The 13,215-nt window shown below is 37.8% G+C and overlaps 2 non-coding genes across 2 annotated transcripts; one reads left to right on the plus strand and one right to left on the minus strand.

The window, feature by feature from the left end:
* Positions 1-3,892: 3,892 nt before the first annotated feature.
* Positions 3,893-3,997, minus strand: LOC148546058 (U6 spliceosomal RNA). The gene has a single exon (XR_015902089.1). It is a non-coding gene; the product is annotated as a U6 spliceosomal RNA (small nuclear RNA).
* An 8,672-nt stretch (positions 3,998-12,669) lies between these two features.
* LOC148546059 (small nucleolar RNA R71) lies at positions 12,670-12,773 on the plus strand. The gene has a single exon (XR_015901580.1). It is a non-coding gene; the product is annotated as a small nucleolar RNA R71 (small nucleolar RNA).
* Positions 12,774-13,215: the final 442 nt, after the last annotated feature.

Consider the following 13,215-nt stretch of genomic DNA (forward strand, 5'->3'; position numbering starts at 1 on the left):
TAGATTCCTAAAAGTAATAGAGTATTCTAACTGAATGTCACTTAAAAATAAAATGCAATACATTATATCAAAATTTTATCAATTTCATAAAATTCATCGTCTTATACTCCCCTTTCCTTCCTACACACTTCCCAGAGAGTTATAATCTCGGCAACTTCTTTATCGTATTTATGCATGCACTACTCGGAAAAGACTCTCCCACAAGAAAATGCTTAGTAGTTTTAGGGATTTCTAAGAAGAAAAATAAATGATATTGGCATTTAGAAACAGTAAAATTAACCTTGTTTTGACAAGACAAATAACCTTCTTTCCAACCACCATTTGAAAGCTGCTTAGACAGCAAAAATTCACAAGCTTTATGAATGGCTGGGGAATCACTATAACTCTTTCCAGAAGCAATCAACTCATTTATGCCAAACCATGTGGCATAGGTGAAGCAAACTCCCCATGAACCATACCTGTTAATATATAAGCAGATTTGAGTGGTTTAGAGGTCTACTAAACTAACAAAGTTTCATTCATGCTAAAAGCAAGAGAGCAAAACCACAACATGCATAAATCAACTATCTCAATAGAAAAACTTGAAAATAGTGGTTTCCAAAAAGGGAGTAGCAAACCATGAACCATCCGAAGCTTGAACACTTTCAATATATGCAGTGGCTTTGTTAATATGGCTGCTTATTTCTTCTGGGTGATGCATGGGATATAATTTCCAAAATGATGCCAATGCTTGCAGAGAGGCTGATGTACATTTCACTTAACTATAGCACATAGCAAATAGAAATACTAAAAGATTCAAATGGGTATAATATCTCAACACCCTCATGGTAGAGAACAACTTTATGAAGTGCCAGTACAACATATCCAAGGAAATAACAAATCAATAAAATGTACAATACCCAATGTCATTGCCAGTTAGGCAGCAAAATTAAAATTGAAAAGCAAACAAGACATACCGTCGATGAAGCAAAGCAATTACTGGGTACAACAAATGAGCAAAACCAATTTCAAAGTACATAAAAAGAAAGTTAGGAGAATAGTGGAACAAAATAGAAGCAGAACAGATTCAAGAAAGGAAGAAGCAGAGTTACCGGTGAATCTATCCCGGTTTTGGCGACGATTGTAACTGGTGGAGGCGCATGTGATGGCGACCTCCTCTCTGTATTCGGCTCATCCCAGCGGCAGCTCTATCAGTTGCAGCAGTAGCAAACCCTAATGGTGACGGGAACTGGGTGCGACAGCGACGGCCTTGACCCCAATCGACGGCAGCGGCGGTGGCGGAGCAGGATGGTGCGAGAACAGACCTCCTCCTTCTCCCCTACGTTCATCGTCTTCTGCTTCTCCTTCACTCTTCATCGTTCTTCTCCTTCGTGAGTGTGCTCACTCCCTCTCTTTGCGAACTCTCTCTCTCTCTCTCTTCGGCTTCAGTGGCGACGACGGCAAGCTTAGTGGTGGCGGCGGTGGCAAGACGCGATGGTGAAGACCCTCGAGGAGGACGATGACGGCGCTAGCTTCGCGGTGAGCTGATGCGGTCTCCCTCTCTCTTCACGGTTCTTTCTCTTGCGGTTCTGGCTTCCAACGGCAGGGCAACGCGATGGCGACGGCGGCGGCGAATCTAGCAGCACAGGCCCGGCTCCTTCCTCCCTTCCCTCTCCTTCTCCGTTTTTTTCTCTTTTCTCTTTAGGTTTTTTTCTTTCTTTTTTTTTGTTGAAGCTGCTGAGTGTTGTGTTTTTGGGAAGAGGGGATTGAAATATCACCAAAGAAGAGGTAGATTAGCCACAATTCTATAAAATTTGTTGTAAAACCAAATCAAATAACTGCTCTTCTAGCGTTCACCACTGAAACTGCTGGAAAACCACCAGATAGCGACGATTGTAAAAACAGCTGCTAATTGGCCGTCACTATCTTCCATTTTTGTGGTAGTGATGCTTCATTCATCCGATTTAATCATCAGTGATTGTATCTATTGAGCGAATATGCTTTATGCTTCGTCAAACAATCTGATTATTATTAGTTCAAGTGGGCCAAAGTAAACAATATATAGAGCCACCAAAATTAAATAATAATAAAATTTATCTTAATTAGTTACTGCTGTTTAATCTTTATAAACAATTGAGCAAAGCCTTGCGAATGTAACATTTTGAATATTATAGCATGCAGTGATCGTAAAATATAATAGAGGCCAAGTAATGTGTACCTAATATTTTAATAGTTAAAAGTGAGGAAAGTTAAAACTACTTGTTTTATAGACCGATGTTGACATGAACTTTTTAAATTTTAACTTTAAATAAGTAGTATTTTTTGAGTAAATTTATAATTAGGACTTAAAAAATTTTAATTTTAGATTAATTAATTTAAAAAATATTAATTTGATCTTCTATGATAATAAATAATAAACACGTTATGTCTTTTTATATCAATTCATTACATAAAATTCAACAGTGATATGTTTATATATACTGTTAATTATTATAACGTGTTTATTTATAAATAATAATTATTATATTGATAATAACTTTTGGAATGAAACTTCACTTGTTTTGGTAGGATTTATACTAAATACTGAGTAATTGATAAACGATATATGAAAACTTAAAAGATAATGAATGCTTTACTCTCGATCCGAAAATATATTGTTTCTATGCTCATGTGGTAGTAACGAGACCACTATAGATAATGAAATACATGTGCAACTCTGTTTCGTTTTGTACTATTCATTGAAGGAAGGACATATGTCCACTATTTGCTATTGTAAAAACTTAATTAGTACTTTTTTTTTTGCTTAAGAACTAATTAGTTTGAAATTGAAATCTTCGAAGATCTAATTGTTGTTTCACTCTAATCTTTTTAAATATTAGAAACAATATTTTTTATCAATATTAACTAACACTTTGAATTAATACTTTATTTATCTACTATTAGAATTTGAATTTAAAAATTAGAATTTAAAATTTAATATATAGTATTTAGAGTTAGTTAAATATCGACTAAAAATGATAAATTTTGTTAGTAATATAATATTAATTTTTTCTTTCTTTAATAGCATATCTTATAGACTTTACTGAAAACTAACCATTTATTTTTAGTAGCTTCACGACCAAAACTACTCGTAATTGATATATTTTTTGAAAGTTTTATAGTTCAATTTTAGTTTCATCAAATTATATTAGTTCTTCATCACATATCTTTATCTTTAGCCACAACAATTTCATGAAATTATTATTACATACTGTTTTTTATCTACTAATTTAAGGAGCAGTGTCGAATTTTTAGATAACAAATAAAGAAAAAAAATATCAAGTATATATACGGAGTTAAACTCTAAAATGGTCTTATAGATGGGCGTCATGCACTAAAATCGTTTTTGATATTCTAATTACACCAATTACATTTTTGAGATTGACAAAAGTGCACCACGTTAGTCCCTAACCTATTTTTCATTAACGACGTAATGATATGACTTGATGACGTGGGCTGTTAGTAACATGTGTCACTCTATGGTTTGAATACATGTAATGGTATGATGATGTTTGACCGGTGACACGTGACATGCTGATGTGGATGGTTGTGCCACATCTCGCAATGCTATTTAGCCACGTATCCGTTTATGCCACGTGTCGCAACAGTATTCGTCCACGTGTCATCCATTATATCATCATTGTAGATGCCCCAAATTAGTCTCTACTTTACATTAAAGTGACTCATTTTAGTCCCTAAAATTGAATGTCGTGCACCAAACTAGTCCATTCTCTAGTTTTTCTCATTTTTTTAAATTTAAAATTTTTAATATCTTTGATGCACTAATTTCAACTCTATTTTTTCGTATATCGTCTAAATACAAGTACTTTTATAAAAAATTTTAAGATTTAGTTTTAACTATATAATTTTTTCTATAATAATTTAATATTGGTAAATTTGTGCGTGTCATCCTTGCGCAAGGGCCATGCTAATATTCTCTGTATCGTTCCAATTTTATCGGAATAATGAGAGAGAGAGAGAGGGGGGGGGGAGAACACTGAGTGGGATAGAAACTAGGAATTTATAGAAAAGAGATCCGAGGATTTGGAATCGAGAAAAGTACCAACGATTGGAAAATGTTTCTTTCTCTGTCTTTGTTAACAATCTGCCGTATGATATTTCAAAGAAGGAGTTATTTCACTTGTTCCATTGGACAGGACGAATCAATGACAAGAGGGGGAGCGATGAAGGCCATAACTAAAATGCATCAAACAAGAATCAGGGGAAAGATTATTTCTGTAGGTCAGTGATGTGTGGAAAACGATCCAACACAAAACTCACCGGCAAGTGTACCGGGTCGCATCAAGTAATAATAACTCACATGAGTGAGGTCGATCCCACAGGGATTGAAGGATTGAACAATTTTAGTTTAGTGGTTGATTTAGTCAAGCGAATCAAGATTTGGTTGAGTGATTTGTAATTTGCAGAAACTAAATTGCATGAAAAGTAAAGGGGAAGGGGAGATTTGCAGTAAACTAAAGAGCAGGAAGGTAAAAGTGCTAAATCTTAAAGTGCACGTAATGTAAATTGCAGAAACTTAGATTGCAAGTAATGTAAATGGCTGAAGCTTAAAGTGCAAGAAATATAAATTGCATGAATCATAAAAGGAATTGGGAATTGGGATTGCAGAATTTAAACAAGCAAAATTAAATTGCATCAAACAGCAAAGCAAAAGATGAATTGAATTGGAATGGATCTCAAATAGAAGAGTAAAAATGCTTTGAGAATTGTAAAGACAGAAAGGCAGTGCTTAATTTGCAGCAATGTAAAAGAGGTTGAAGATCTCAGGAGTGGAAGAGACTAGATAACAAGTCTAGATCTCAAATCTTTCCTTGATGTAACAAGAACAATTGCAAAAGAAACAAAGAAAAGTAAATTGCAGAGAGAGTAGAAGATGAAGCAGTAAATGGAAATTAGAATTCAATTATGCAGAAAATTAAACAAGATCTCAAGGTGAGATTGAAACAGAAGTTCTTCAATTCTCTACCCAAGATCCAAAGGAAGAAAATTAAAGAGTGCTCAAGCAAGAACCAAGAAGAAGAGCAATCAATTCTCCTTCCAAGTTCTCAGAAATACAAATTCAAAGTAAAAAAGCTCAAAATCGAAAATGAAAGCTAAAAAAGAAAATTCAAAGTAAATTCTCCGGATCCTAATTACATCAAACTAACTCCTATTTATACACTTTCTATTCTTGGATATTGGAATTTGGATGGGCTTTTGATTTGGTGAAGATTTGAATTTAATTGGATTTTTGATTGATTTTTCAACCCATGAGTAATTTGCCTTTGTGAGCTGAGCTTTGAGACTTGGTGTGGGGAGGCCTTGCGTGCTGTTGCTTGGGGGAGGCATCAGGCGAAAGCTCAGCTCACAAAGTGAGCTGAGCATTGGTGCCTTGGTGCACAAAATTGTTGCGCGCTGTGTGTTCCTGGACCGTGTCATATGTTGCGCGCTCCACTCCCTTTGGCCATATCATATGTTGCGTGAAATGCACCAAGGGTAGCGCTCAGCTCTCCAAGTGAGCTGAGCTTTGGTGCTCACAAGGAGAGCTCCTTGGTTCGAAACTTGAGGGAAGCATGCGCTGCCCATTTCTTTGGTTGCCTTGCTTCCTTGCTTCCTCAAGGTGTGGAGTTCGAACCTTGGGGGATGCATTTAGCCATTTTTGGCTTATTTTTCCTTGTGAGTAGCGCTCTCCCCATCCCCTTTGGTCATGGTTTCAAGCCTTGAAGCATGCACTTGCAACTTATTTTCTTTGAATTATTTCTTGGGTGCTCTCGATAATGCTCACTTTGTGAACTGAGCCTGGTCTTTCCTTTCCTTGTTTCTTGGCCTCATGTTGTGCTCAGCTCACAAAGTGAGCTAAGCTTTGTGCCTTGGTCCCTTGAGAGTAAGTGTAGCGCTCACTTGGTGAGCTTGGTGCTCTTGGAGAGAGCTTCATGGTTTGTTGCGCCACACTTCCTCCTTTCTTGGGTCACACTTCTTAGGCTACGCATTTTTTCTTTTCTTCTTTTCTTCACCTACAATTAATCAAAACAACCAATCAAAGTATCTCCAAATTCACAAGGTTTATAATTCATTAGAAATCAATTAAATTTGGCTTAAACCTCATGATTTAGCATCAATTACATGGTGGTTGTTTGATTCAAAAAAGTCATGCTTTTTTATTCCAAATTACTTACTTAGGATGCAAGAAAGTGCATAAAACCAAATAAAAATAAAGAAAAAGGCTAGTAAAACTAGGCTAAGATGACTTGTCATCACAACACCAAACTTAAAACTTGCTTGTCCCCAAGCAAGCATCAAACATAAGAGAAGATAGAATGAAATAGATAAGTATATATGTTCTTATTAGGCAGATAGTTGAATTTGGTCTATGGGGTTTTATGCAGATCAAAAGTAGCTCATTTATTACTTGCTGTCAAAACAACAATGTTTCTTTAAGAGTTCACCAAGGTTGCTGCTATGACTCCTCACTTTTTGCTCATTTCCCTTGTTAGCTTTTCTTCTTTCTTTTGCATTACAGAGCTTATTTCTTATTGAAGGCTTGGTGGCAAATGTTGCAATGGCCTTTGGCTTAATTTCACTCAACATTTCTTCACCACAGACACATGGCTCACCTTTTTCTTCCTAGGACCATTGATGCCCAGTATCTCTTTGGATCACTAAATGTTTTGTAGCTAGGTTGCTCTTTATTGTGGACTTTCAGTTGACAATCCCAAATCAGTTGATTTAAGTTGCCAAGTTTTAAAATACTCCTTAGAACCTACTTGTCCAAGCATATCCTAGTACATAAACACTACAGGCATATGTCCTAGGGTCCAAGCTATTGGTGTCTAGCCTTATTATTTGTTTCTTTGCCAACTTTTGGCTTTTCTTCTTTTTCTTTCTGTTTTGGTTTATTTCTAAGGGACTTTCAAGAATTGAGAGGTCATAGCAGCAAACTAGCTTAGGCTTCAAGCAACAAGTCATTTTGCAGCTTTTATTCTATGAGCTAACAATTAAATCAAACATATATACCACCACTAATTTTCATTCTAACTTTTGCAACATTGAACAATTACTTTCCTAAATCAAACATCTCTCTTTTAGTCAAACAGCAAGGGAAACAAAACAAAGTATTTAAGCTGATGAATGATGACACTTATTATGCAGATAGTTTATAGGCAGAAGTTATGCAGATTTCTCTCTCTAGCGTGCACTTCCATTTGCAACTAAATGATCATCTAGACATAAAGGAGTCCCTGAATTAATTCATTGCACAATCAATGATCAAGTATAAATACGACCTGTTGTGCTGCTGCTTTTCATTTTTTCCTTTTGTTTGCTCCTCATGAGTCAGAATGCAAATGTTTGGCTATTCTCCTGCATACTCCTTAAATGTTGCCTGCTTTTCAACCCCTTTGGGTCTCTGGTTAATCTGCAAAGTTCATGTGTGGCCTTTGAACTTACTTTGGTGTGTGAACACCAAACTTAGTTCTTTGCCAATGTTTCTCATGCAATAATTTACTATCTGTGAAATCCTTTTTCCTTGCTAAAGGCAATGAGATTAGAGACTATGAAACAGCAAATAGTTAATTAGTTCATCCAAATGTTTGAAGCTAGCATTATGCATAAAGTGTGAATGTATTTTATGATGAGATTTTGGTGGAACACCAAACTTAGAACTCTTTATTCTCCTTTATATTGTTTTGGTGTGTAACACCAAACTTAGCTTCTTGCACTATAGATAAAGCTAATTAACCTTTTTATTGAAATTGCTAAGAAAAGAAAACTACCTCAGGTTGGGTTGCCTCCCAACAAGCGCTCTTTTATTGTCACTAGCTTGACATCCTCTGTGTTTGTTCAGTTCAGATACTGAACTTCTTTTTCTTTGTCCCATTGTCCTCCTAAATAAGGCTTTGCTCTATGCCCATTTGCTGTGAAGTGGTTCTGTGTAGCTTCATCTAACAGCTCAAGACTTCCATAAGGAAAAACTTTTGTTACCAGATACAGACCTGTCCATTTGGACTTGAGCTTGCCAGGGAAGATCTTGAGCCTTGAGTTATATAGGAGCACTTGCTGTCCTGGCTTGAACTCTTTCTTTGAGATATTCTTGTCATGCCACCTCTTAGCTTTCTCCTTGTATATCTTAGCATTCTTATAAGCTTCTAGTCTAAACTCATCCAACTCATTTAGTTGTAGCAGCCTCTTTTCTCCTGCTGCTTGAGAGTCAAGGTTGAGGAGTTTAGTGGCCCAAAAAGCTTTATGTTCAAGCTCCACAAGGAGGTAACAAGATTTTCCATATAGTAGCTGAAATGGGGACTTTCCAATGGGAGTTTTGAAAGCTGTCCTGTATGCCCAGAGTGCATCTTCTAACTTCCTGGCCCAATCTTTCCTTGTGCTTCCCATTGTTTTTTCTAAAATTTTCTTCAACTCTCTATTTGCTAATTCAGCCTGGCCATTAGTCTGAGGATGGTATGGTGTGGCTACTTTATGGATTACTCCATATTTGTGAAGGAGTTTCTCCATTTATTTGTTGCAAAAGTGGCTTCCACCATCACTCACCAATCCTTTAGGTACTCCATACCTGGTGAATATGTGTCTCTTCAAGAACTGTAAAACGACTGATGCATCACACGTGGTTGTAGCTATGGCTTCTACCCATTTTGAGACGTATTCCACTGCTACCAAGATATACTTGAAAGAGTAAGAAGGGGGAAACGGTCCCATGAAATCGATGCCCCAGAGGTCAAACAATTCCACTTCCAGGATATAATTTTGAGGCATCTCATTCCTTCTTGTCAAACCTCCAGCCTTTTGGTATTCACTGCATTGATGGGTAAACTCTCTGGCATCTTTAAAGATGGTTGGCCAATAGAATCCACTTTGAAGTACCTTGGCTGCTGTTCTTTCGGGCCCAAAATGCCCTCCATAAGCTGAACCGTGACAGTGCCACAGAATGTTGCTTATTTCACCTTCAGGGACACATTTTTTTATCACTCCATCTGAACACCTCCTGAATAAAAATGGTTCATCCCATAGAAATTTCTTTGCTTCATTGAGTAGCTTCTTCGTTTGTTGCTTGGTGAATTCTTTGGGAGTCTTCCTTCCAACTTTGTAATTTGCTATGTCAGCAAACCAGGGTGCTTGTTGAACTTGGAAGAGGTGTTCATCAGGTAAACTCTCATTTACTTGCTGTGGTTTGTCTTGACTGGCTTCTTATGGTACTCTTGATAAATGATCTGCTACTTGATTCTCACTTCCTTTCCTGTCTCTGATTTCAATATCAAATTCTTGTAGTAGCAGTACCCACCTAATAAGCCTTGGTTTTGAATCCTGTTTGGACATTAGATACTTGAGAGCAGCATGGTCAGTATATACTATAACTTTTGAACCAATCAAGTATTGTCTAAACTTATCAAATGCATATACAATTGCTAAGAGCTCCTTCTCAGTGGTGGTATAATTTTTGTGTTTCATTTAACACTTTGCTGGCATAATATATGACATGGTGCAACTTGTCTTTCTTTTGTCCCAGCACAGCACCAATAGCAAGGTCGCTTGCATCACGCATAAGTTCAAAAGGTAAGTTCCAATCAGGGGGTGTGATGATTGGTGCTGTGACGAGCTTTCTCTTTAAGGTTTTAAAGGCATGCTTACAGTTGCCATCAAAAATGAAAGGGTTGTCAATGACTAGAAAATTGCTCAATGGCTTTGCTATTTTTGAAAAATCTTTGGTGAACCTTCTGTAGAAACCAGCATGCCTAAGAAAACTCCTTACTGCTTTCACATTAACGGGTATAGGAAGTCTTTCGATAATTTCTATTTTAGCTTTATCAACTTCTATATCCTTGTATGACACTTTATGTCCAAGAACTATCCCTTCAGGAACCATGAAATGACATTTTTCCCAGTTTAAGACCAAGTTAGTTTCTTGGCATCTTTTCAAAACAAGAGTTAAATGATGCAGACAGGTATTGAGTGAATTTTCAAAGACAGAAAAATCATCCATGAAGACTTCTAAAAATTTTTCAATCATATCAGAGAACATGGAAAGCATACACCTCTGAAATGTGGCTGGGGCATTGCACAGCCCAAAGGGCATCCTCCTGTAGGAAAAAATTCCAAATGGACATGTGAAGGCAGTCTTTTCTTGGTCCTTGGGGTCCACCACGATTTGATTGTACCCAGAATACCCATCCAAGAAACAATAATAGGCATGGCTGGTCAATCTCTCCAGCATTTGATCAATGAATGGGAGAGGAAAATGATCTTTCCTTGTGGCATCATTCAATCTTCTGTAATCTATACACATCCTCTACCCAGTCACTGTTCTAGTAGGGATCAACTCATTCTTCTCATTGGTTATGACCGTCATTCCTCCTTTCTTTGGTACAACTTGAACCGGGCTCACCCATGAGCTGTCAGAGATTGGAAATATTATTCCAGTATTCCATAACTTCATAACTTCTTTTTGAACTACCTCCTTCATGGCTGGGTTGAGTTTTCTCTGGGGTTGGACCACAGGCTTTGATTCTTCCTCCAGCAGAATTTTATGCATACAAATGGCTGGGCTAATGCCTTTGATATCATCAATTATCCAACCCAAGGCTGCTTTGTGAGCTTTCACCACTTCAACCAGCCTCATTTCTTCTTCCCTATTTAAGGAGGAGTTAATGATTACTGGTAGGGTCTCTTCTTCTCCCAGGAACACATACTTGAGGTGAAGGGGAAGAAGTTTCAACTCCTGTTTTGGCTTTTCTTTTTCCTTGTCTTCACTGGAGATTTCTACCACTTCTTCTTCCAGTTGCTCATGACAAGTGGCTTCTAGCATTTCCTCCACCAGACTTTCTATCATATCCACCTTCATGTAGTTCTCTTGTTCAGGGGGTTGTTGCATTGATTTGAAGATATTGATGACCATTTGCTCATTATGTACCCTGAAAATCATCTCTCCCTTTTCTACATCAATAATGGCTCGGGCTGTGGCTAAAAATGGTCTTCCCAGGATGATTAAATTGTTTCCTTTTTCCTCTGTGTCCAGAATTACAAAATCTGCAGGGAAGATAAACTCCCCAACCTTTACTAACAAGTTTTCCACAATGCCATTGGGTGTTTTGATTGATCTGTCAGCCATTACCAAAGACATCCTGGTAGGTTTGAGTTCTTCTATGGCAAGCTTTCTCATCATGGATAGCGACATCAAATTGATGCTAGCACCAAGATCACAGAGAGCTTTGTCTAGGATCATTTTGCCTATGGTACATGAAACTACAAAGCTCCCTGGATCTTTGAGCTTTGGTGGGATACCTCCTTGAATCACAGCACTGCATTCTTCCGTGAGAAGTATGGTTTCCTTCTCTTGCCAACTCCTCTTCTTATTGATAAGTTCTTTCAAGAACTTTGCATACAGGGGCATTTGCTCAAGTGCTTCGGCTAAGGGAATATTGATCTCCAACTTCTTGAAGACTTCAAGAAATTTTGGAAAGTGTTGGTCCTTAGTCTCCTTGTTGAACCTTTGAGGATATGGCAAAGGTGGTGTGAAGTTCACTCCCTGCCTTTGTTCCTTGGTTGGCTCTCTCATTGCTTCCTTCTCTTTCCTTGATTTTTGTGGTTGATCTTCCCTTTCTTTAGCTTGACTTTGAGTTTGCTTGCTTGCTGTTACATCCTCATCATTGGCTTTTTCTTCTTTAGCTTGTTTCTTATCACTTTCCTTGGACTTCTTGGTTGCTTCTTCATTTTTCATCAGGATCTTTCCACTCCTCAGTTGTATTGCCTTGCACTCCTCTTTTGGATTAGGGATGGTGTCACTAGGTAGTGAGCTTGATGGCCTTTCAATGGTGATTTTCTTGGAGAGTTGTCAAATTTGCCTTTCTATTTTTCATGGAGGCTTCCTGGTTCCTCAATGTCATCTCTTGATGTTTCATCATCTTTTCCATCAAGAGCTCCAAGTTGTTAATCCTCTAAGAGTCTTGTGAGATTGGTTGATTGTGAGGTGTTGAGGGTTGAGGATAAGTGTTTTGATTTGAGGCTTGGTTATTGGATGGATGATGGTTAGAATTGGGGTAGGTGCTTTGTGGTTTTCTGTATGTGGTTTGGCTATTATTCTGCTAGTTATTTTGGTTTGTGTTTTTCCAGTTGTTCTGGTTTGAGTTCCTCTACCATGGCTGCTGAGTTTGATTGTGGTTGTCTCCCCATCTAAGGTTTGGGTGGTTCTTCCATGAAGGGTTGTAAGTATCACCATAGACTTCATTTGTCCTAGAATTTTGGTTGTGCATGTACTGGACTTGTTCTTGCTGCTGTTCCTCTTGAGTTTCTTCATTTTGTCCCCATGTGGTTGATGGTTGGCTAGTGTTAATTGCTGCAACTTGGAGGCTATCAATCCTCTTGGCCATTTTCTCAAATTGTTGTTGAATTTGCTGCTGCATCATCTTGTTTTGAGCCAGGATTGAATCCACTCCTTCCAACTCCATTACTCCTCTCCTTTGTGATGGTTGGCATTGCCTTTGATGAGCAAAGAAATACTGGTTGTTAGCCATTATATCAATGAGATTTTGAGCTTCCTCTGCAGTTTTCATGAGTTGCAAAGAACCTCCAGCTGAATGATCTAAGGCCTCTTGAGACTTCAGTGTCAAGCCTTCATAAAAATTCTGCAATCTATCACACTCAGTGAACATTCCAGGAGGACATTTCCTGAATAAAGCCTTGTATCGTTCCCATGCTTCATACAAAGGCTCAGCATCCTGTTGTGTGAATGTTTGTACTTCAGTTTTTAATCTAATAACTCTCTGAGGTGGGTAGAACTTGGCAAGGAACTTGGTTACCAAATCATCCCAGTTGTCTATGCTGTCCCTTGAGAAGGATTCCAACCATTGAGTAGCTTTGTCTCTGAGAGAAAATGGAAATAATAGCAGCTTGTAGATGTCAGGATGCACTCCATTGGTTTTGACCGTGTCACAAATCCTCAAGAAAGTGGACAGATGTTGATTTGGATCTTCAAGTGGTCCTCCCCCATAGGAGCAGTTATTTTGAACTAAGGTGATGAGTTGTGGCTTTAGTTCAAAGTTATTTGCATTAACATTTGGGGTAAGAATGCTACTCCTACAATGTCTAGGATTTGCAAATGTATATGAAGCCAAAACTCTCCTCTGTGGTGGATTGTTGTTGTTCGTGGCTGCTCCACCTGGTGGATTTGTTGAATGTTCCTCCATGTCTTGGAAT

This window comes from Arachis ipaensis, chromosome B9 (genome assembly GCF_059453495.1).
Source record: "Arachis ipaensis isolate K30076 ecotype BB chromosome B9, ASM5945349v1, whole genome shotgun sequence".
Taxonomy (NCBI): Eukaryota; Viridiplantae; Streptophyta; class Magnoliopsida; order Fabales; family Fabaceae; genus Arachis; species Arachis ipaensis.